The 26,409-nt window shown below is 42.0% G+C and overlaps 1 long non-coding RNA gene across 2 annotated transcripts; it reads right to left on the minus strand.

Annotated features, from left to right (window-relative positions):
• Positions 1 to 8,938: 8,938 nt before the first annotated feature.
• LOC132407209 (uncharacterized) lies at positions 8,939 to 25,816 on the minus strand. Of its 2 annotated transcripts, none has more exons than XR_009516405.1 (3): positions 25,705 to 25,816; positions 24,385 to 24,592; positions 8,939 to 9,047 (listed from the first exon to the last, which is right to left on the minus strand). It is a non-coding gene; the product is annotated as an uncharacterized LOC132407209 (long non-coding RNA). The 2 variants fall into 2 exon arrangements; XR_009516403.1 differs by having other exon boundaries at positions 8,944 to 9,050.
• Positions 25,817 to 26,409: the final 593 nt, after the last annotated feature.

Raw genomic sequence — 26,409 nt, forward strand, 5'->3', positions numbered from 1 at the left:
GTTCAGCGCTCTCCTCTGTACAGGAAGCTCATGGTCCTTATCAGCACCCTGACAACTTGCCAGAACCAGGTCACTCATGTGCCTTTGATCAGATTGGCAGAATGAAGTGGCCTGTGAAATTGAGACATCCCTGGATGAAGATTCCCTTTGGATGGTGGGGTGGAGCACTCGGAGTCATGAATTCTCTCCTGGGATGGTGGGGTGGAGCATTTGGAGTCATGAATTCTGTCCTGGAGCTCCATTTTACACTGGAGCTTATTTACTGACCGCCCATTACACCAGTGGCATTTAGAGCAGTAATGATGGTCCTCCAACTCTCTCTGTCATTGGCAATTCAGATGTAGAATGACACTTTATTACTGTTTCCATAACAGTTTTGTCTTACCAGTAAGGGTTGTTAGCCCTGAGCTGAACCTCCAAAACCTGGAGGACCAATGGTCTATTCTTAGTCTGGCCTCCACCCTTTAGCCTGTTTGCCATGGGTGACTAAGCCAAGAGCCAAAGAACAAAGAACATGAGAAAATTTGCAAATGCTGGAGATCCAAAGCAATACCCAAGTCCTGAAGAGGAGTCCTGGCCCGAAACATCGGCTGTTTACTCCTTTCCATAGATGCTATCTGGCCTGCTGAACTCCCCCCAGCATTTTGTGTGTTGCCAAAGAATAAAGCCTTGATTCCAGACAACATAACTCTTTGGGTCATTAATGCATGCAAGCCTCAAAACCATAGCAAGGTTGTGGTCCACTTGAAGGATTTCACACTGAAAACTCGCTACCAATAGCCACTGCTGTAAACCCTAGTCATTAGAACCAAACAGACTCTGCTTCTCCCCTTACCATTCACTGCCCTCCAAGGATATGAAATCATGGAAACACCACTGCCTTTCAAATCCCATGCAAGTCTCACATCAACGCAGCTTAGGAATTCATCAGAAGAACATAGGAATTAGAAACAGACCCCTCTAACTGGTCCTTCATTCAATAAGATCCTGTCCAATCATTTTGTTCAAAGTCACTTTCTCACATTAACATTACAGGCTATCCTCAGATTCAGAACTCATCGCATACAGATATCCTGCACACTGTACAAACAAGCTCACATAATACTATAAAATTCCAAAGTTCGATGTATCTACATATGTTGCTTCCATTCACTCTCCCCTTTGAGTAATTATTCTTTAACAGTTTTATATGTTTTGGTGCTATTCATTATAGTATTAAACATTAAGAGCCATAGAACATAACAGCACAGAAACAGGCCTTATGGCCCTTCTTGGCTGTGCCACTTGATATCAAGTGTTTTTTTGTGTATTTTTGGAACTTACAGTAAGTACTAATGTCAGTAAAAACAAGAATATGATCAAGACCTTGTATAGTTGGCTTGTTTAACATTTGCCTGTCTTAAGGTTTATCAATCTTTGCCTTGATGACTTGGTTTCCACTGGCCCCCAGTAATGAATTCCAAGAGTTCCTGCTGAATTCCTGCTGGGTGAAGAAATTCCTCCACAACTCCTTCCTGCAAAGTCAATACTGCATTTTGAGAACATGATACCTGATCCTAGACAGCCAAGTCAGGGGAAAACACCACACCACCATCTACCTTGTCAATCCCTTGACTGCTTTTTGTATAGCCAAGATCATCTCTCAATCTCCTAAACACAAGAAACTACAGGGAAAAAAATCTGCTTAATGTCTCCTCATATACAATGGCTATCATCCCAAGAAACAACCTGATAAACCAACCAGGCACTCTGTCTATGGGAAATAGGTAGAGAACCCAAATCTGTAAACATTCTTCCAGATGCAGCCGCACCAGAACTCTGAGTAACTTGAGAAACATATTTTTATTCTTGTATTAAAATTCCCTCAAAATAAAAATCGATTAGGACCTTCCCACCTGCTTGTTCTACTGGCATATTAACTTAAAATGATTTGTGTATCAGGATATCTAGGTTCCTCTGAACATCTTTTAATCCTTATTCATTTAAAAAAATGCTCTGCCCTTGGACTACTTTTGATCACATTTCTTTCCAAAGTTCTTGAATTCCTCACTAAATTGTGGCCGTTTCTCCCCAACATGTTTTGCAATGGATGGAGTAGTCAACATAATATTGATCCTGCAAGTGGTACCCACTTCCAGGGAATATCTAAAGGAATTTGATGTAAAGAGGGTCTCCAGTTAGAACCATTCAAAATGGACTTACTGTATATTCTGTGTTTGCGTGTGGCCAAGTGACTAAGGCGTTCGTCTAGTTATCTGAAGGTCGCTAGTTCGAGCCTTGGCTGAGGCTGCGTGTGTGTCCTTGAGCAAGGCACTTAACCACACATTGCTCTGCGATGACACCGGTGCCAAGCTGTATGGGTCCTAATGCCCTTCCCTTGGACAACATCGGTGGCGTGGAGAGGGGAGGCTTACAGCTTGGGCAACTGCCGGCCTTCCATAAAAATACCTTGCCCAGGCTTGTGCCCTGGAAATTTTCCAAGGCGCAAATCCATGGTCTATCGAGACTAACGGAGGCCTACTACTACTACTACTGTATATTCTCCTCAAATTATCCTAATCAAGTCAGCTGAATCCACCAATCATCTAGAGAACCATCACATGACCAAAATATCCACCAAATCCATGGTCAACAAAGAATTCTTAAAAAGTTGTAGGTATTCATTTTGTTTTGAGCATCGATAACTAATCATTGGCGGCATGAAAGACTGTTCTTAAATGTATCATGCATAAAAATAATAGTTTTCAGTTGTTGTCACTGAATTATCAACCTGTAACTAAAAGGCAAATGCCCAGTTGCAGCTAAACAGGATCAAAGCAAATGGCATAATGCCTTTGCTGTTTTTATTCATGTACCCACACACAGATGCTGCACACTCCCTGGTGCATTTGTCCGAGGCACTGGGTAAACATGTTTGTTCACAATTAGTCTGAGCCTTGAATGAATTGTATTTTAAGCATTTCTGGGTTTTGCCCAAATTAGAACATAGAACAGTACAGTGCAGTACAGGCCTTTCGGCCCACAATTTTAAGCTGATCTTTAACCCTAATAATTCTTGAATTCATTGACTTCTAAGGAGAATAAAGATGGACAGGCTTAGCATGTTCTGTAAAATTTCCCTTCGCAACACAACATCGTAATCACACACCCACACTAAGCATCCATTTGAGGTTTCAAAATCCATCTGATGCTTGTAGATGTAAACACCTGTAAACAACTAAGAAGACATTTGCATTGAATTTGTTCAACAGAGATAAACAAAATTGACCACCCATTTAACATGTGACATGGATGAAGTGGACCAAAGATCCTGTGCTGTGTGATTGTGACTCCATTTCTAGTGGAAGAGGTTGAACTGATGTCCCAATACTCATTATGGCTGGTAGTCTGTATTTAATATATCAGTAATGTTTGAGTAATACTGTAAACATCTTGTTTGATTAAGCATTCTTCTTTTATTTTCATAAATCAATACAGGTTATATGTTCAAGTACATCAATGGCATACGTGCTTGCCTCACTAAAAGTAAAAATGTACATGAGTTATCCCTGGGCTCCAAGTGTTTTTCTTTTGATTAATTTTGGAGTGATAAAACATAACAGTGATGAAGTTTGAAATGAACACAAAATGACTACCTACCTGTTGAAGTGCAGTGAAACATTTGAATTTTTTAAAATAGTGCACCACGTGCTTCTTTGGGAAGGGACAGAGAGAGTCAAGTTTAAAAAAAACAAGCCGGACACTGAACAAAATTCACAGGTTCATAAACAGTGAGTATGAGGTAATATTAATCATCAATAAAAATAAACAGAACTGGCTGGCTACATTTTTGACATGTTTGATTGCTCAGGAGATAAATGGAACAAGTTGAGCAGTACTTTGAACCAAAATAAATAGCTAGTTAAAAGCAAATGCCAATTTTGCTGAGTGCATTGGGTGGAAAGGCCTTCAGTTTACTTAGAAGTTTAACTGCTCCAACCAGACCAGCTGAAGTTATCTTTGCTGATATCATGGAAGTGATTCAAGAATATTTATAACCAAAACTATTGTTGATTGCAGTATGATTTAGGTTTCATAAGCAGAATCAAAAGGAGGGGCAACCACTTCAACTTGAGTGGCTGATTTGGAGAGATTGTTGAGCATTGTCAGTTCAGTAATAGTCTTAATGGTGCACTCAGAGATCATTTACCCTGTGGAATCTTCCAAGAAAGCGGCTCCAAACTGAAGCACAACTCAGATTTAAAAGAGCAGTTGAAGTTGCTGTACCAATAGAAACAGCAGTCAGGAATGAAAGTGAGCTTAAACAAAATTGTGATGTCTAAACAGACACCTGTCTGGCTGAACAAATTGTGTTACTATTCGGGCATGGGTTCACGTACATCAGACTAATGAAGGTTTAAAACGGAAGCTTGCAAAAACAAGGCAGCACACATACAGAAAGCATATCAGGCATACACAAATAAATGCCCTGCACATGGATGAGCAAAAGATAAAAAGTCAAGTCACAATTTCAAGAATAGCATTAATCAGCATGCTACTGATGAAAAATTTGGTAATGATAGAAGTGACACAGGACTGGATAGCCTTGAGATTTAATATATGAAAATTAACATGAGACAAGCAATGTGGCTTACACTAGAAATGAATGGCAAATTAATTAGCAGCACACACACAAAAGACTGGAGGAACTAAGCAAGTCAGGCAGCATGTATGGAAATGAATAAACAGTCTGTTTTGGGCTGAGACCCATCTTCAGGACTGAAGATGAAGACACCAGAATAAAAAGGTTGAGAGAGGGGAAGGAAGATAATTAGAAGGTGATGGGTGAAGCCAGGTAGGTGGGAAAAATAAAGGGCTGGAGAGGAAGGAATCTGTTAGGAGAGGAGGATGGACCACAGAAGAAAGAGAAGGAGGAGTGGACCCAGGGGGAGCTGATAGGCGGGTGAAATGTCGGAGAAGAGGAAAGAGGGAAGGAATCATTTTTTTAGCAGAATGAGAAATTGATATTCATACCATCAGGTTGGAGGTTACCGAGATGGAATATAAGGTGTTGCTCCTCCACCCTGGGGGTGACCTCATCTTGGCACAGGAGGAGGCGATGGAATGTGAATCTCAATTAAAATGGTTTGCCACCAGGAAGTTCAACTTTTAGTGGATGGAGCAGAGGTATTCGGTGAAGCAACAGGTCTCAGGGGTGGCCAAATTGAGAGCAGCGAACACATCAGCCAACCCCAGCAGATTAGCAGGTGAAGCGTTGCCTCACATGGAAGGATTACTTGGGGCCCTAAACAGAGGTGATGGAGGAAGTGAATGGGCAGGTGTAGCACTTAGGCGCTTTCAGGGAGAAGTACCAGGAGGGAGGTTAGTGGAAAGGGACAAATGGACAAGGGAATCATGGAGGGGATGATCCCTGTGTAAAGCGGAGAGTTGGGGGAGGTATAAAGTTATGTTTAGTGGTAGGATCCCTTTGGAGATGGAGGAAGTTGAAGAGGATAATGCATTTTTTGGGGTGGTAGGTGAGGTCTAGAGGAACTCCATCACTGTTAAGGCAGCGGGACGATAGAGTAAGCGTAGATGTTTGGGAAATGGAGGAGATGCGGGTGAGGGCAGGGAAATCCTGCTCTTTGAAGGAAGAAAGCCTTGATGTTCTGGAAAGGAAAGGTGTGAACTGGGAACAGATGCTGCAGAGACAAAGGAGCTGAGAAAAGGGAATAACATTTTTATAGGTGTGACAAATCAGGTTGGCAATGCTAATTCTCCCACTAACCTTGCCTCTTTACCTGATTAGTCACTCCTCCTCGTTCTGTCCCTGGTCTAATTTCCCCAGTAGTTCACACACTTTTCCCTTGCATTCTGCAGTTCTTGGGAGTTCACCATTTACCCACCCTAACAATGGCTAGCTTGGCTAATTAAAACAATCTTTCCAGTTAACATGCTCTACTGGTTTATAACTCATAAAAATAAGAATTCCAGACACATGCTTTCCAAGCAGTTTCATTTATTTCCATTTATTTTCACTCACACTGATACTGACTGGGAGATCTCATTCAGTTCGGATCGGGAGCAGCATCTCCAGCATCTCCAACATCTCCCCAGGGCTGTGTGCTCAGTCCACTGCTGTTCACTCTGCTGACCCACGACTGTGCTGCAACACACAGCTCGAACCACATCATCAGGTTCGCCAATAACACCACCATGGTGGGTCTCACCAGCAAGAACGACGAGTCAGCTCACAGAGAGGAGGGGCAGCGGCTAATGGACTGGTGCAGAGCCAACAACCTGTCTCTGAATATGAACAAAACAAAAGACATGGTTGTTGACTTCAGGAGGGCACGGAGTGACCACTCCCCGCTGAACATCGACAGCTCCTCGGTAGAGATCGTAAAAGGCACCAAATTTCTTGGTGTTCACCTGACGGAGAATCTCACCTGATGGAGAATCTCACCTGGTCCCTCAACACCAGCTCCATAGCAAAGAAAGTCCAGCAGTGTCTCTACTTTCTGCGAAGGCTGAGGAAAGTCCATCTCCCACCCCTCATCCTCACCATATTCTACAGGGGTTGTATTGAGAGCATCCTGAGCAACTGCATCACTGCCTGGTTTGGAAATTGCACCATCTCGGATTGCAAGACCCTGCAGCAGATAGTGAGGTCAGCTGAGAAGATCATCAGGGTCTCTCTTCCCGCCATCACGGACATTTATACTACACACTGCATCCGCAAAGGAAACAGCATTATGAAGGACCCCATGCACCCATCTTACAATCTCTTCTCCCTCCTGCCGTCTGGGAAAAGGCTCCGAAGCATTCGGGCTCTCACAACCAGAATATATAACAGTTTCTTCACCCAAGCTATCAGACTCCACAATACCCGAAGCCTGGACTAACACCTTGCCCTACTGTACTGTTTATTATTTATTGTAATGCCTGCACTGTTTTTTGTGCACTTTATGCAGTCCAGTGTAGGTCTGTAGTCTAGTATAGCTTTCTCTGTGTTTTTTTTATTACGTAGTTCAGTCTAGTTTTTGTACTGTGTCATGTAACACCATGGTCCTGAAAAACGTTGTCTCATTTTTACTATGCACTGTACCAGCGGTTATGGTCAAAATGACAATAAAAGTGACTTGCCTTGACTTGACTGGACAAGGGATTGTAGTCAGCAGAACAGTCCCAAAAGACCCAAGGGGCAGTTTGGAGCTTCCTAAAATAATGCCTGGGTTAGTGGGAACAGGTGCACCACACCTTACCTAGGCAGATTTAAACACTCAGATTAGTTTTGCTGAGGTGTGTAGAGGTTGATGATCATTATATTGGAAAGTCTTCAACAAAGTGTGTTGTAGAGAAAGCTTCTATATATTTATAAATTTTGTAAACGTTTGTTTTCATTTGTCTGTTTGTAGATACTTCTTTTCTTCACAACTTTTTTAGCAGCTTTTGTTCCTTTTTCACCTGGCACTAAATAAAACCACTTGCACTAGTGTGTTCTTGCAGATCACCATCAGTTTATTTTCCAACCAGTGGCCCTCATTGGGCAGGCTTACCCTCATGTGATAGCTAGGTGTGGCAATAAGATATAGGTAAAGGTATAGTCAAGACAACCATGGGAGTCGGTAGGCAAATTACTCACAATGGAATTAGACACTGGCTTGTCTGTTCCAGTCATTCCCCAAAAGAGGTTTGAATGGCTTTTCAATGATGCTGAACTGAAGCCTGCAGATATCCAAATAAGGACTTAAAGTGGAGAAAAGATCGCTCCTGTGGGAATGGCATGTGTAACAGTGAAATACAGTAATCAACAAGCCACATAGGGCTTGCGTGTATTATAAATAGGAGGGACATGATTGGCTAGACAACTGCAACTTGGTTAGAGCATTCACAATTTGCACACCACATGCCCTGTAATAGAGTCAACCGAAGTGAATTAAAGAAGATAATGGATGATGATGCAGCAGTGCTCAAGGATGGCATTGTAAAACTCAAACATAGCAAGGGTAAAATAGTGTTAAATGGAAATGCCATACCCAAGTTTTACAAAGCTCGCCCAGTTCCTTATACCATTCATGATAAAGTAGCCAGTGAGCTAGATCACATGCAGGTTCAAAAATATTCTTTCCAAGATTGATTGGAGCCCATTGGCGTACCAGTGGTGTCAGTAGCCAAGAAGACAGGGTCTAGCAGGATCTGTGGTTATTTTATAGTCACCATCAACTCAGTACTGACAGTAAATCAATACATTTTGCCCAGGTTAGAGGATATCCTTGCAAATCTTTCTGGAGGGAAAGACTTCAGCAAAGTAAATGTAGCAGTGGTGGATGCCCCACGGCCAAGGGTCATGTCATAGTTGTAGTCATTTTTAGGATTTTTCAATTACTATAACAGGTTCCTGCCAATCCTGGCTACAGTGCTCCACACCTTGAACTCATAACTACAGGTTGGAAAGAAATGACAATGGACAAAGCAGTGTGAGGTGGCTTTCCAAAAGGCAAAGGAAATGGTGATGACAGACTGTCACCAGGTTCAGATATGACCCAAGTGCGGAGTGAGAGACACTGAAGCGGGTCGACAGTTCAGAGGCAAACAGTGTTAAAGGGAAAACAAAATGATAAACACTAGGCCAAACAGGGCCGTTAACTAAGCTCACAAATGGGAAACGAACATGGCTGAAAAGAATAACTAAGAATAAGACGAATACCGCTAGTCTTCAGAGTCAGTTGACTCAATGGTCCAATTTCTCAGGCAAGGTCGAGTGCAAACAGGCAGTGAAGTGTTACAGTGCTGTGTCCAAGTCTCGACAAATTCTAAGACAGAATGAATGGAGTTAAGTACTATAACAATAAAGTTATAATTAACTGACACGTGCATATTCACAAGCACAATTGCCGTATCTGCAGCACTGCTGAATTGTGGTTGTGATGCAGGCATTATACTCACATATGATGATCCTCAATGTCCAGTGATGCTTGCCTACGATGCCTCACATTATGGTTCAGGTGCAGTCACGTCACATGTACGAATGATGGATGAGAACTGCTGCTGCTGTTCCCTTACTGCTGCTGAAAGAAATTACACACAGATTGACAGGGAGGACTTGTCTTGTTTAGGGTGTAAAAGATTTTAATCGGTATTTGTGAGGGAGAGAATTTAAGTCATTACAGATTATCAACACTAGCATCCATTTTCAGTTCACTGAAGGGTCTTCCACAACAGCAATATAAATGCCGAGATGGGTTCAGTTTCTTAGAGGACACAGTTACATGATCAAATTCAAAAGAATGACTAATCATGGAAATGCTAATGGATTGTCCCATGTACTCTTGGAAAAGGAAATCCCTGAAAAATTTACAAAAGAGGACATCCCTCCTGACATATTCTCCCAATGCAAATTGAAGTCTCCCTATTTTGAGATTTTCCAAAAGGAAACCAGAAAAGACTCCACACTGTCTCAGGTCTACATGGCAACCCAAAATGGATGGAATGTGCAGCAGAAACCCCAGTTTCCTCACTTTTACCAGTGCTGGGATGAACTTGCCCTTGACAGTGGTTGCCTTATCTGGGGATTGAGAGTTATTGTACCATCGAAGCTAAAAGCTAAGGTGTTGGTGGAGCTACGTGCTGGTCATCTAGACATGGTCAAATTGAAAGCGTTGGCTCAAAGCTTTGTCTGGTGGGCTGGGATAGATCAGAAGATCAAGCTGATTACCAAGCACTGTTCAGGATGCCAGAAGAAAAATGTCGAGAGCTATTAGAACCACTTCCTCCAGTCCTAGTGCCAACTCAACAACCAACGCAGAGGAAGCCCCACATCTCATCTGCCAAGCAGAGCGACCTCCCAGGTCAGGAAAGACATTGTCCCACAAGAGTAGGAAATCCTCCACAGCGGCTAAATCTTTAGGTACGAATGGGACAATTTAAAATCGACTATATTGTGGATGTCTATATCGTGGCTGCATATAAGCTGTGAGTATGGCAGCGGTGTTGCCTGCATTATGATAAACTCACCATGGCGCACAGATGCATCATCCTGCTCCCTGGCTCTGAAACATCTGGTAGTGACGCTCAATCCTACCTTCCATCGAATTTCTCCACCATCACCCTGACTGCAGCCTGTGCTGGCACTTGCCGAACTAAGTGTCTGATCAACAAGAATGAAAGAGCACGTCCCGACACCTGTCAAATTGTGGCACAAGACTGTAATCCAGTTAGCCTGAAGAAATCTCTGTCTAACTACTAGCAGCTGCAATGCTAGAGGATACAACAAGCTCGACTACTGCTACATCACCATCAAGAAAGCCTACAGTTTCACCTCTCGCCTGCACTTTGGCAAATCTGCCCACCTGTCTGTGCTTCTTCTGCCTATGTACAGGGAGATACTGAAAAGCACAGCCCCAGTGACTACGAAGGGCTGAATGTCAGAAGTGGAGGAGCAAATTTGGGATTGCTTTGCGTTGGTGGATTGGAATATGTCCAAGGATTTGACAGCAGATCTAAATGAATATGCCTCAATTATCAATGACTTCATAAGGACATTCAGGGCCATTTGCACACCCATGAAAATGTTCCAGAGTTTCCCAGTCCAGAAGCCCTGGATAAGCCAGAAGATTTGTAATTTGCTGAGGGATGAATCTGCAGCATTTAGGGCTGGTAACACAAAGTTAGAGAAGAAAGGCAAGTGGTTCCTCTGAAAGTAAAGAAGCAAATCCAGACCAGACTGAAGTCACAGATGGATGCTTGATAACTGTGGCAGGGCTTGCACAATATAACTTCCAACACGCTGATAACAGGTAGCATAAGTGGCCTGGATCAGTTCATTACCTTTTATGCATGATTTGATAGGGAGAACTATGACATACCCACACAAACCTCCACATCTCTGAATGACCCTGTAATTTCAGCCTCCGGGCATCCTCCAAGAGGGTGAATTCTTAAGAGATTACTGGTCTAGATGGCATACCTGGCTGAGTACTGAAGATCTGTGAGGACCAATCAGCTGGAGTAGTTACAGACATATTCAGCTTCTCAATTCTACAATCTAAAGTTCCCACCTAGAACAAAATGGCATGTATTTGTATCAGCTTAACAGCATGCTGACCTCAATGACTACTATCTGGTGGCACAGTAATGGACTGTTTCAAGATGCTGGTTATGGTACAAGTCAGCTCCTGCCTCAGAGATGATCTGATCTACTCCAGTTAGCCTGCTACCACAATAAGTCAGCAGCAGATGTGATTACTCTGGCTTTTCACTCTGCTCTGGACCACCTGAACAACAGGAACTCAAACAACATTGACTACAGCTTGGCATTCCACATGATCATCCCATCCAAACTCATCATCGAGCTTCAAGACCTGGGCGTCTGCACCTACCCCTGCAACTGGATAGCTAACTCTTCATTCACAGACCACAATCAGTGAAGATGACTAAAATCTCCTCCTTGCTGATCTTCAACACAGGTGCATCTCAAGGTTGAATGCTTGGGCTCTGTTCTTCGCTCCATACACACATGAATATGTAGTTAAGCACTGCTGTAGTGCCATCTTCAAATTTATACATTGATGACACCACTGTTGTTGAATGGATCTCAGGTGGCAATGAGTCAGCTTTTTGAAATTGGTCACATGCCCGAGTGGTTCTGCAACAACAAACTTGTGCTGAACACCAGCAAGACTAAATAGTTGATTGGTGCTTATGTGAGAATGCTGTTCTTGGACTACAGTTCAGCATTCAACATCATAGTTCCATCCAGGCTCGACAAGAAGCTCAGAGACCTCGGCCTTCACCCTGCCTTGTGCAGCTGGATCCTGGACTTCTTGTTAGGTCGCCAGCAGGTATTAAGAGTGGTCTCACTCACCTCTCCCCCACTGACCCTCAACACAAGTGCCCCTCAGGTCTGTGTCCCAAGCCCCCTCCTTTACTCTGTGTATGCCCATGACTGTGTCACCACCCAAAGCTCCAATCTGCTAATTAAAGTTGCTGACGATACTACACTGATTGGCCTTATCTCAACTAATAACGAGGCAGCCTACAGAGAAGAAGTCATCATTCTGACACAGTGGTGTCAAGAAAACAACCTCTCCCTCAATGTCGCAAAAACAAAGGAGCTGGTTGTGGACTACAGGAGGAATGGGCCTGTAGTCCACAACAGCTAGCTCCTATTGACATCAAAGGATCTGGGGTTGAGAGGGTGAACAGCTTTAAGTTCCTCTACATAAACATCACTGAGGATCTCACATGGTCTGTACATACTGGCTGTGTGGTGAAAAAGGTACAACAGCGCCTCTTTCACCTCAAACGGTTGAAGAAGTTTAGTATAGCCCCCCAAATCCTAAGAACTTCCTACAGGGACACAATTGAGAGCATCCTGACTGGCTGCATCACTGTCTGGTATGGGAACTGTAATTTCCTCAATCACAGGACTCTGCAGAGAGTGGCGCGGACAGCCCAGCTCATCTGTAGATGTGAAATTCCCACTATACAGGACATTTACAAAGACAAGTTTGTAAAAAGGGCCCAAGAGATCATCGGGGACCCAAGTCACCTCAACCACAAACTGTTCCAGCTGCTACCATCCAGGAAATGATACCACAGCAAAAAAGCCAGGACCAGCAGGCACTAGTCAAGCTTTGTCCACCAGGTCATCAGACCAATTAATTCATGCTGACACAACTATATTTCTATGTTATATAGCTGTACATACAATTTATTATAAATTACTATAAATTGTGCATTGCACATTTAGACAGAGACGTAACATAAAGATTTTTGCTCCTCATGTATATGAAGGATGTAAGCCATAAAGTCAATTCAATTTGATTGAGTTCAGGAAGGGAATGGGTGCGAACTGGTGCTAGTCTACATTGGGGGATCAGTAGTAGAGAGAGTCAGCAACTTTTGAATTCCTGGATGTTAATATATTGGATGACCTGCTTTGGGTCCAGCACATAGATGCAATCATAGGGAAAGCACACCAGCATCTCACTTTCTTAGGTGGTTAAGGAGGTTTGGCTTGTCTTTGAACACTCAACTGATGTACCGTTGGAAGAATCCCGACTGGTTTCATCATGGTCTGGAGAAGGACGTGACTATGATGTATTGTCTAGATCCAATACTTCCTGCAACTTGACTATGCAGGAATGTAAAAAGCTACAGAAAGTATTGGACTTAGTCCAATACATCATGGTCACATCCATTCCCACCATTGGTTGTATCTACAGGAGACACTGCTCAAAAAGGCAACATCCATCATCAATAATCCCCACCATCTAGGTCATGCTAGCTTTTCACATCTACCAGCAGGCAAGAGGGACAGAACAACACACACAAAATGCTGGAGGAACTCAACAGGCCAGGAAGCATCTATGGAAAAGAGTAAACGGTCAATGTTTCAGGCTAAAACCCTTCATCGGGGCTGGCAGATTTTCTCATATTTAAGAGATACCAAAGTCTGAAGTCTCACATCACCAAGTTCAAGAACAGTTAGCTCCCTGCAATCATTTGGTTCTTGAAACAACCAGTAGAACTATAACCACCATGGTTTAGCAACACTATGACCACTTTGACCAGCTTGCACTAAAATTAATGTTTCATTTATTTGTGTTTCCTTGCAAATATTGTCTATAATTATAACTATTTTTAGTTTCTTGTTAATGCTGCTCATATAATGCTATGTGCCTGCGATGTTGTTGTAAGTAGGCTTCTCATCACACCTGTGCATATATGTACAGCAGCGGAAAGGGTGAGTAGTTGAAAGTTCCTGGGTATCTGTTGTGGTCCGGTCCGTAACCCGCATTCTGGGTCTTGATCCGGTCCGTGGATTCCGGACTACGGGTCTTGTAGCTGTCCCTCCTTTCGCCCTTGAGCCCAATTAGTCACACCTGTGGATCATCGTGGCTTGTTGGGGCTCAAGGAGGCACACCTGATGCCCATCGGCTGGCGGTGTATATAGGGGGCTCTGGGACTGAGTGGAGATGGGGGTTGGCCTGGACTGGACTTTTCCTTGCTAAAGATTAGTTCTTTGAGTAAGCCTGGCAGTCACCCTGGACCTAGTCCCTTTCCTATCCCTTGCCTCTGTTGGACAAGCCTGGCTGGACTGCTGTTGCCTAGTGGGGGACTCTGCCCCTTTCCATCCCTTGCTGCTGAGGGGTTGTGCCCTGTGACCTGCTTGGGCCCCTGTGTTCCTGCCTGAGAGGTCTGGGCCCTGCCTAGGAGTCATGTGGCCTGCCCAGTGAACTCTGGGATCTGGCCTTGCCTGAACTCTGGGATCTGCCTTGCCTGAACTCTAAGACTCTCCTGGAACCTCAGAATCACCTTGAATATCGTCCCTCATGCACACCATGGTCACCACATCTTGTCTATTGTTTAGTTGTTCTTGTCCTGCCCCTAGTACTTCAGTGCCTGTGTCTTGCACTTGGGCCCAGCCTCCTGTCCCCTTATGACAGTATCAACATCTGAGGATTTATTCTGGGGCCAAAATATTGAAGCAATTACAATGAATGCATAACATTAGGAGTCTGAGGAGATTTGGAACATCATCAAAGACTGTAAGAAATTTCTACAGGTGTACATGAAGAGCATTCTAACTGCTTGCATTACCATCTGGTACAACACAGAATTGGAAATGCTGCAGAAACTTGCAAGCTCAGCCAGTTCCATTATGGTTACTAGCTTTCCTAGCATGAACAACATCTTCAAAAGGTGACATCTCAAAAAGGTATCATCAATCATTAAGGACCTGCATCTCCTAGGACAAGGCCTCTTCTCATTGCTACCATCAAGGAGGAGGAGGTACAGGAGCCTGAGTACACACACTCAACATTTTAACTGCAGCTTCTTCCCCTCCCCACCATCAGATTTCTGAATGTATAGTGAATCCATGTACAGTGCCTCACTATTTTATTTTTGCTCTTTTCTGCACTACTTAATTTAAATAAATATATACATATATATATTGTAATTGATAGTTTTATTATTATGTATTGCAATCTACTTCTGCCACAAGATGACAAATTTCACGACATGTACCAGTGATACTGAACCTGATTCTGACTCTGACGTGTGTATGACAATGAACTTAACTTCAAATTTGACTTTGGAACTCAGACAATCAATTGTTAAAGATGAAAATAGGGTAGGAAGGAAGTAGAGAGAGAAAGCTACAGTGCTTGAAGCTGATACACTACAGAAGGCGTACAGTTAATCTCACCCCACATGCTTAAAGTTATTTTCTTGCGATTTCTATCTCCTAGTGCACAACCACTTTTATAATAAGCATTGCTGAAAAAGTCAAGGCCAAGGGCCACTCCACTTTGGCAGGGTTTTCCCAGTGGGAGTCTGGATCACAGGATTTCCTACTCAATCATATGAGAGCTGTTCTTCTCTTAAAAGAGAGAAGCAAACAAGGTCAAGCAAAAGATGAAGGTACAGGTATATAATGTGACCCCCCCCCACTGTTACAGAACCCAGGCAAGATACTGCCATTTTATCATATTGTTATAGCTTTGGTAATTCAGGAGCATTAGTGTATTTAACTGCCGTATTGTTCCTGAACATGTCGTTATCAGTCCAGCTTATGTCCTGTGATAGTTTCTCTGGATTTGGAGACATTTTTGATATCTGTCTGTGGTAATAACTGAGTTGCAAACATTTAATCTCTATAATAATAAATTGTAAATTTTATCATTCAGGAATTCTGAAAAAAACAAGTTTGTCTGGTTTCCTGATCTTCCATTTGAGGATGACTGAATTCCCACTGGATACAGGAAGCTTTCCACCAGGCCTAAAGGATCTCCTGCAGGTTGTATAGGCAATTAAATGATTACTCATTTTAACTTTGCCATTGGCACCAAGAGACAATATCTGATTAGCCTTCCAAATGCTCCTGAATTTTCTTCAATAGAAAATAAATTGAGGCAAGTAAATGCTGATTAACCTGAAACAATAATTCAGTTTTGCCTTTTGCCTTTCATGGTGCCTCTTTTGTTTTTGTTCTGCAGCTTTTGCTGATGTTGCTTTCGAATCCCACCACTTATACATTGATTAGGTTGAAAGATGAATTGACTACTGTAAATTGGCGGTACCATGTTGGTGTGTGTTAGGAACTGGGGGGCTTTTATGGGAAGATGAGGATATAGGGAAATTTTAGTGGAGGGGCTGGACTGGTCTGTGAGCTGGCATGGATCCAAAGGACTGAAAGGCCTTCTTCCACGCTGTTAGAAATATCTTTAAAAAACTTACAATACACAGTGTTACACATCCAAATCAAATGCATAAACTCAGTGTTTTACTATTAAATAGCTTAATTGTTCAGAAGAATGTTGCACAGCCCTTTGTTGAATTCTATCAATCTAGGGTACAGAACACAAATCCCAGATGGAATTAGGACATATCAAAAGGACATAGGCTTAATGAAGACCATATCTTGAGCAAGAAATTAAATCCACAATGGGCAGAAGCTTAAAGAAACCAAATGTACATGGATCAGCAGAAGGCATAAATGGTGTGATTTCTGACAGGTCCATAAGCTACAAATTTAGCACTGAGAAGATGAGATGTATCAATATTACAAACAAATTAGGGGAACTGCAGAGGTAGAAGAGCTAAGTGGGCCAAAGCTTATTGGGGACACTAGTAGGGTTGATGTCAGCAAATCAATAGCTAGAGTTTCTAGAGGCAATTTGGAAGGCACAGGATAAATGAAGAAGTATTCAAAAGTGAGGATAAGACAACTGTGGCTGACAAGGGAAGTCAAAGACAGAATAAATGGAACAGAGAGGCCATATAATAGAGAAAAAATTAGTGGAAAATAGAGGATTGGGAAGCTTTTAAATACCAACAGAAGGCAAATAAAATGTCACAGGAAGAAAAAAGATTAAGTACGAAGGGAAGCTAGCCAATAATATAAAAGAGGATGCCAGAAGTTTTTTTTCAGAAATATAAAGAGTAAAACAGGTGAGAATGGACATTGGAGATAGAAAATTACACTGGAAAGGTAATAGTTGGGGACAAAGTAACGGTGGAGAAACTAAATAAGTATTTTGAATCAGTTTTTACTGTGGAAGACTCTAGCTGAATGCCAGAAATTCAAGAGTGTCAGAAGGCAGAATTGAGCGTAGTTGCTATTGCTAAGGAGAAGGTGCTTGGGAAGCTGAAGGTATGAAGGTAGATCAGTCACCTGGACCAGCTGGACTACATACATCACAGAGTTTTGAAATCTTAGTACGTATTGACACAATGACTTTGGTAGAAAAGGTGAGGAGCTCTGAAAGAGAGATTTTAGGGAACTAGGTAGAAAGCTGAAAAACAGGACCTCCAGGGTAGTAATTTTCTGGATTACTGCCTATACCACATGCTAGTGAGGGAAAGAATAGAATGATTTTGGTAAGTGAACAAATGGCAAAGGAACTGGTGCTTGGGGCATGGGTTCAGATTTCTGGATCACTGGAATCTGTTCTGGGGAAGCTACAACCTGTACAAAAGGGATAGGTTCTACCTGAATCCGAGGGAGATTAATATCCTTGCAGACAGGTTTGCCAAAGTTGTTGAGGAAGGAGAGCAAGGAAAGGCTCATGGTCAGACAAAATCGCAATCTACACAATAAACTGCAATGTAAAAGGTGGACTAAGTCGAAAATGGTGAATACAGGACTGAAGATGTTATATTTGAATGCACGCAGTATGCGGAATAAGGTAGATGTACTTATAGTTAGAGATTGGAATATATGATGTTGAAGGCATCTCTGAATCATGGCTGAAAGAAGATAATACTGGGAGCTTAATGTCCAAGGATACACATTGTATCGAGAGGACAGGCAGGAAAGCAGAGGGTGTGGCTTGGCTCCGTTGGTAAAAAATGAAATCAAATCATTATAAAGGGATGTCAGAGGGTCAGAAGGATTGAATCAATGTCAGTAGAGTTAAGTAACTGCAAGGGTAAGAAGACCCTGATGGGAGCTAGATATAAAGTCCCAAACAGTATGAAAGATGTGTTCTACAAATTACAACAGGAGATAGAAAATGCATACCAAAAGGGCAATGTTACAAAAGTCATGGGGGATTTCAATTTGTAGGTAGATTGGGAAGATCAGGTTGATGCTGGATCCCAAGCGGGGAAATTTCTAGAACGTTTATGAGAAGTCTTTTTACAGAAGCTCATGGTTGAGCCCACTAGGGGATCAACTATTCGGGATTGAATGTCATGCAATGAACTAGAATTGATTAGAGAGCTTATGGTAAAAGAACACTGAAAGGTAAGTGATCATTATATGATCGAGTTCACACTGCAATTTGCGAAAGAGAAGCTAAAGTCAGATGTATCCATATACAGCAGAGTAAAGAGAATTACAGAAGCACGAGAAAGCATCTGGCCAAAGTTGATTGAAAAAGAACACTGGCAGGGATGATAACACAGCGGCAATGCCTGCGATTTCCGGAAGCAGTTCGGAAGACACAGGATATCTACATCCCAAAGAAGAAAAAGTATTCTAAAGGCAAAATAACACAACTGTGGCTAACAAGAAAACCGAAAGCCAACGTAAAAGCCAGAGTGGGTAGTTAGAGGATTGAGAACCTTATAAAAAATCAACAAAAGGCAACTGAAAAGTCATTAAGAAGGAAAAGGTAGGGGGATGTCACGTGATGACGTAGGATCAAGACGTGGAAATCCAGCTCTCCCGTAAAAAAAACAGTAAAGTAATGTTTAAGTGAAGAGAAGTTTGTAAATACTTTTTAAAAATTACTTATAAACTATTCAGGATTGTCTTAAGATATGTCTCCTAAACAGAAGCAGAAGAAAACTACTTCTTTGAAGACAACACAAGTTGGAAAAGAATCAAGGCCGGCCGCCAAGCAAGAGCCTCGGGCTCAAGTGCATTTTACCTCCGGCGATACAGAACAGGAAACTGCGGCAACATCAACTGTTTCCAAAAAAAAAAAGAGCAACAGGAATTGTGCATGTGTGAAGGAAGGGGCATGTGCAAACACGAGCAACCCAAACTACAAATCCCAGCTTTGATCGGAACTGAAAGTGAAAGTGAATATGAGGTGGAATCAGATTCTCTGGATAAATCAGATGAAGATGAAGAGACAAACAAAGAAGAGCAACAGGAAGAGGTTGGAGGTGATATTGGAGACATTAAAAAATCTTTGGTGCAAATAATGCATGAATTAAAAGCATTAAAAGTAATAAAAATATTTAAAATATAAAGATTGTGTTTGATAAAATGATGAAAAGACAGGACAAAATGGACAAGAAGATTAAGAACTTGGAAGAAACAATGGGAGACACCATTGATAGAGTGAATAAAATGGAAGATAATATTTCTGCCTGGACATCAGAAAGAAAACGGTTGTTGGAATAAGTGGATGTACTTGAAAATTTTAGCAGATGAAATAATATTAAGATTGTTGGACTTGAAGAAAGTATAGAGGGAGCGGATCCAATAATTTTTTTTTCAAAAATGGATTCCAGAAATTTTGGAAATGAAAGAACGAACCCAGTTAATTGAAATTGAAAGGTCTCACAGAGCCTGAAGATCAAGACCTCAAGTTGATCAAAACCCACAATCAATCTTGATAAAATGCTTAAGATATCAAGATAAAGATCCTGAAGGTGGCTGCCAATGTGCCAGAAAGAGAAACGGGCCATTGATGATAGAAGGGAAAACAGTTCTTTTCTATCCTGATATAAGTTATGACCTTTTTAAAGAGAAAGAAGGAATTTAACCCAGCAAAAAAAGTTTTATGGGAAAAGGGTTATAAATTTATATTGCGCCACCCGGCAACCCTGATAATTTTTTTGGATGACGGAAAAAGAAGATCTTTTACTGATTATCGGGATGTGGAAGAATTTGCACAAGAGCTCCCAAATATTTGCTAACGTCACAGCCAAAGATTTAAAAGTGAAATGGATTAAAGATGAAGACAGGGACAGTGAATGGAGTTGATGGATGTTTAAGGACAGAAGAATATTTAAATATATTCTTAATTGTATGATACAGGGGGAGAAAGGTAAAAATTTGAGAAATATTAATCGAGAGTAGTGATATTATTTTTTCTTCTCTTATATATACTTTTTTATGTTACGGGGGAGCTGGGGGAACTTCGGATCAATTGCTACGGGATTCACTTGTGTAACCATGGCGATTGCCATGACCCGTACAACGGAGGGGGGTAATGTTGTGCTTTTTTAATTCAAAACATCAGTAGGGGGGTATTTTGTTATTTTTTTTTATGACCTATTTTTCTTTAATCTTTCTTTCTTTGCCTGGACAATCAGGGGGGAGACACATAGCAATACAGAGAATTTTTAAAAAGATTCCCCAAGGTACTACGAAAGTTGAAAAGTTAGATATTACTATAGTCTGCAGTAACCCTGTTAAAAATAATGACTAATTTACTGAATTCTTTAGGTTTTAATGTTAATGGGCTTAATGGACTGGTAAAAAGAAAAAGAATTTTAACATACATTAAGAAAATGAAAATAGATATAGCTTTTAGCTGCATTCCACTTGAAAAAAATACTTATAATTTAAGAGATAAATATGAAATATTTCTGAAAATTTGGCACTCTTATTTCCAAAAGATAGGATTAAATATATAGGTGCTCTGAAGATAAAATTATTGGTTATTTGGGGAAAGAAATAAATATATATACTAAAGCTAATATGAACTCCATGGAGCATGTGGGGATCTTCTGATATCCAGGCACTCTTTCTTTCTTTTTTTTCCTCTTTTTTTCTCTTTCTACAGGGATATATTGGGGGGGGGAGGGGTTAAGGGGAGGGGGAAGGGTTGATAATTTTTTTTCCTTCTGTAACCATTTGAAAATTCAATTAAAAAAAATTTATTAAAAAAAAGAAGGAAAAGATAGAATAAGAAAGTAAGTTAGCCAATAATATTAAAGAGGGTACAAAATGGCCTAATTCTACTTCTATGTCTTATGGCTAAACTAACTCTGTTAACTGGACATCAGGGTCATCATTAGCACCAAAATCCTTATGCCTCTTTACTCTATTATTATCAGCTCTTTATTCAGACAAGACTGACATAGATTGGACAAGTGTTTCTGAAAGCCATTTCAGGTTACTTCACTAAAACTCATAGGCAGAGGGATTATAATTTTGAATACATTGAATTTTGCACATTTGTAAATATGTAATTAATCTGTGTGAGTGGTGGGAGGTTGTCCTCAATGGATCGAAAGCCAGAGGCTCCAGAGCTGCTGCACTTGAACCAGCAGTCCCTCCAGAGCTGCCCCACAAGACAGGCAGCAGATCAGAACCTGAACCAGGATAGGAGGAAAATGGAAAGGAAAGGACAAGTATGATTACTGGTGAATTGCCGGCAGCCTTCAAGCTGATTGGGAGTACCTTTGATTCAAGACGAAGTCGATGATACTTACACCTTTTACCAGTAGGGATCGTTTGGATGATTAGCAGGAACACTATGAAATCACCTTTTGTATGGTCCAGTGCTCAATAGAAACATTAGCCAAGAAGTAAATGTTGTATTTTGTGACTGGATGACATTTAGAACATTATATGTAGAACAGTAGAGGAGAGGAATAAACCTTTCAACACACACTCTCTAGGCCAATCATAATGCTTAATTCAAACTGATCCCATCTTCCTGCATTAAGTCTCCATCCCTCCATTCCTTTCTGCTCAGGTGCTTGTCTAACAGCCCCTAAATATTGTAATACTTACTTCCACTACTTTCGCCGACTTCATAAACCAGGTACCTACCAATCTTTATGTAAAAACTTTGCCTCATAAATCTGTAAGACTATAAGAGACAGGAGCAGAATTAGGCCATTTGGTCCATTGAGTCTACTCCACCATTTCATCATGGCTGATCCATTTTCCCCCTCAGCCTCAGTCTCCTGCCTTCACCCCATACCCCTTCATATCCTGACTAATCAAGAAGTTATCAACCTCTCCTTAAAATATGTCCAATGACTTGGCCTCCACAGCAGCTTCTGACAATGAATTCCACAGATTCACCACTCTCTGGCTAAACTTACTTCTTCATCTCCATTCTAAAAGGACATCCCTCTATTCTGAGGCTGTGTCCCCTGGACTTAGACTCCCCAACCGCAGGAAACATCCTCTTCACATCCACTCTGTCAAGGTCTTTCAACTTTGAAGCGGTTTCAATTAGATCACCCTTATTCTTCTGAATTTTAATGAGTAGAGGCCCAGAGCCATCCAAAACTCCTCACATGCCAAACCTTTCAACATTGGAATCACTTTCCTGAACCTCTTTTGAACCCTTTCTAATGTTGGCACATCCTTTTTCAGATCTTCTTTAAACTACACCCCCCCCAACCCCACCACCACATATTAGACTGAACTTGTCTGTAGATAGACTTTCAATGGATGAAAATTCACCTTAAAAGAATCATTTGATAAACTGGCCAAACAGTATGTCTTTTGTCACAAAATATTGCTTGGAGTCAATATGATGCAGCCAGCTATGTTATTCATCGACCATTGAGGCTTTGGGAAAGCGAACTCCAGATGCAGAAATGAGAGACATAAAGCACTATGGACTGGAAAGTTTATTTTAAAAAAAAACACTGAGAGTAAAGTTTTAAATTGTTAAGATCCTATCCCACAAAAGTAAGAATCATGTTAATTTTGTGTAGCATATGAAAAAAATGAAAGCTAATTACTGTTGTTTTACAGGTGGATAAGCTACTGATATTTCAGAAGTTTGAAGCAACAGAAGGTGAGTGACTCTGGGGCAGAAGCTGTTTCATAGTCTTGTAATCATGACCCATGGAGAGAGGTGTAAACCATTCCCTTTCTCAGATCCTTTCCGTGCTCCTTCTGGCACCATTTCTGATCGCATTCCATCTGTACAATAGGATGGATTTGCATGTTTAGTTACTGTTATCTACTTATTTTTTGCTGTAAAAAATAGCACTATCACACCAAATCCTTGTCCTCCCCCACAACTGGGCCAGTGATAGAGTCCAAGAACATAAATACCGAGAGCATTTCAAGTAATTGCCTTGGTCGGACAAACAATGATAACCCAAAAGATTAATGAGCTAACCACTGCTCTTCAAACGTTGAGCATTGATTGGCATTTCTGAACTATAATAGGACAAAAATGCCACAGAGTTTAATCATGCACCACCTCCTCAATCATCTGACTCTGGTATATCTATGATAGATTTCCACAGCTTCCATTTAGAAGTGGTTGAGGTAATAACTGACTGGGAACTTAGGAAGCAACAGCATTACTTTTTCATGCATGCAACCTTAGATATTTCCAACAATGTCGGGAGCAAGCTGGGCGTTTGAGAAGAACTGAAAAGGACATGGTGATGCATTGATGGAAGAACAGGAATGAATATTTTTAGTCTCAGTAAGGGAATAGATGACCAGTGTTTTCACTGAAACATTTACCTTCAAGGTTCACCCTGTTGGGTGGGGGAGGGGATTGAACTTCTGAATCAAGGGCTAGCAACCTATTAAAAAGGGTCAAGGGTCAAGGGATCAAATTTATTTGCAATTTACATATACATGTATTAAGAAATGAATGTAGTGTGTTGCTATCACATTTAACAAAAATAAGACAACATTCAAAATTTATACAGAATAAAGAATTATATAAAAATAGGGCTGGAAGTATAGATATGAAATAAAATGCCCATAAATACTTAAATACCAGAATGTATTTGCAACGTACAAAAACAATTTTAAAGCATTCACAGTGCAGTTGTAGTTTTATGCAAATAAAACGAAGTGAGGCATTTTAAGCTTAACTAAACCTGTAACACATTTTGTTGAACTCCAAAACCTACACCACAAAAATGCACTCAAAACCTTTAACATAATAACATCGTCACATCAAATCAGTCTCTTAAAGCAAAACCCCAACTCAATGCCAGTGGTAGTGAATTATGTACATTTCTCTCAATTACGTTACCCTACACAGCCGCCCCCCAGAGTTTACTAAAACCGGCTTTGTGAGCCTGTCTGAAGTTTGGTCAAGCTACCCGCTCGGGTCCTGTTTTCCATGGGTGGAGGAACCGCAGGGGGCTCTGGCTCATCCAGAGCTGTGTTGACAAGCAATTGGTCATGTTGTGATTCCAGGGGAAGGAATACTCCAAATCCTGGTGGACCAGTTTAAGGAAATTACCAAAATACGTTCAGGTTTACCCCTCTTAGCTATCATAAAAGTCTTTTCTCTCTATTCCAAATAAGGGGGCCTAATGGGATGTTAGTACGTGTCATGGCGGACAAAAATGAATGAGGCAGGATGTTGGTCAACAGGAACCCAGGAGTGCTGTGCGCCATGATGAGAGGTAGGAATAGGTGCGAAGGAATTGAATTGACTGAGGAGCGTGGAACGCTGTTGAGAAGCCAACAAGGAATTAACTTACCTGGAACTTGTAATGGCTGTTCATATACCAAATCAGCCATGGACAACTGTATGTCCTCCTTTGCAGCAGTTCTGAGCCCCAGCAGGACCCATGGGAGGCGATCGTGCCAACACTCATCAGTCAGGGAAGCCCTCAGAGCAGCAGGGAAACCGATCACATAGACCATTGGACTGCGGGGCACATACTGTGGCCATCACAGCTCAGAGCTCTGAAAAGAATTGAGGACAGCGGTCAGAGGAAATATCAGAGAAGTTGAGAAACCCAGGTGCTGATGAACACCCAAGCCACATCTGCGGCTGTTGTCAATGCTAGAGGGATGACTAGTGGCCGCCTGGTGATACAGTCCACCATGGTTAGAAGACGTGTGAAACTGTGGAAGAGGGGAAGAGGGCCAACAAGGTCCACATTGACATGGTCAAACCATCACTAGGGAACCTCAAAGGGTGCCAATGGTGCCTGAACATGATGATTAATTTTTGCCTTCTAGCACTCCACACAGGCTGCAATCAAATCACGCATGTCCTTTCTGAGGCTGTGCCAAACAAACTTTAGTGGAAGTGGTTCCTGTGAGGCCTTCCAGACCGGATGCGAAAGGCCACGTATGAAATCGAAAGCAGTCCGTCTCCAGGGCAACTGGTTGAGACATCACACAAGAGAGAAACCCCAGCTTCTCCCAATTTAATGCCGGCCAACTGCAGGCCCATGACTGCTGTTCAGTAACACTGGACCTCAGGCGCACCGGCATAATGAACCCCTATGTGTATGGGTCAACAGCTAGCCATTAGGGGCAGTTGGGCACAGCATTATTTCTCCTCTTGATATGCTGTACATCCTTTGTGAACTCGAATACGTAGGCCAGGTGGCATTGCTGACTTGCAGACCGAGCGATATCACATGCACAGGGGGTTTGTGGCCAGCTAACACTGTGAAGTGGTGACCCTCCAGAAGAAAACAAAAATGGCAGCCGTCTAGCTAGAGGCCAAGAAACTCGCAGTCAAACGTATGTACTTCCTTTCATGGGGATGCGTTGCTAACTGAAGAAGGCGATCGGCTGCCACACGCCTCCGACCAACTGTTTATGTACAGCACCCACAGCATAGGCTGAGGCATCGGTTGTAATAGCTATGGGTGCATGGGGGAGCGAGTGCACCAGGAGGGTCATGTTAGAAAGAGCTCGTTTGGTATCATCAAAAGCCCTGGTCACGTCTGCTGACGAGTCAAGCCCTTGATGATGGATGGGTATTACCTTTAAGCTCACTATACAGGGAAGCACAAGTTCAGCAGCTCGCAGAATGAAGCAGTGATAGATATTCACATTACCTAAAAACTCCTGTAGGTCTTCAGTAGTGCATGGTGATGGGAAATCCTTAATAGCGGCTACCTTTGGTAGGAGAGGTTTCGCACCTTCTGTGGAGATGCCATGGCTGCGAAAGTCCATTTTCGGCAACACATTTAGCAGGGTTAATAATCAACCCATGTTTGCTTAAGTGCTCAAAAAGCATGCAGAGTTGAGAAACATGTTCAGGTTTGGATGCACTGGTGACGAGCATGCCGTCAAGATAAAAGGGAGATCTAAGTCTTCTGATGCAGAGTCTATCAGCCATTGGAAAGTTTGTGCTACATTTTTCAGCCCAAATAGCAAGGGCAGAAATTCAAGGAGGACAAACAGGGTTATCAGAGCTGTTTTGGCAATGTCCTTCAAGCACACAGGCAGCTGATGGTAGCCCCCAACTAGATTGACTTTGGAAAAAATTAACTTTCCGGCTAAACTTGACGAAAAGTCTTGAATGTGTGGGGTCGGATAATGCTTGGGGCTGGCGTCCTCGTTAAGACATCAGTAATCCCCAGATGGGCTGCAACCAACATCGGAGTTGGGGACCATACGAAAGGATGAAGCCCAGGGGCTATTCGAACAGCATACAATGCCGAGTCTTTCCATGTTGGGAAACAACGTTTGCAGTGGCCAGCTTGTCTGGGTCTAGTCTACATGCTCAGACATGGATTTGCAGGCCAGTTGTGAGAATG

The sequence above is a fragment of the Hypanus sabinus genome, chromosome 2 (assembly GCF_030144855.1).
Source record: "Hypanus sabinus isolate sHypSab1 chromosome 2, sHypSab1.hap1, whole genome shotgun sequence".
NCBI classification, from domain to species: domain Eukaryota; kingdom Metazoa; phylum Chordata; class Chondrichthyes; order Myliobatiformes; family Dasyatidae; genus Hypanus; species Hypanus sabinus.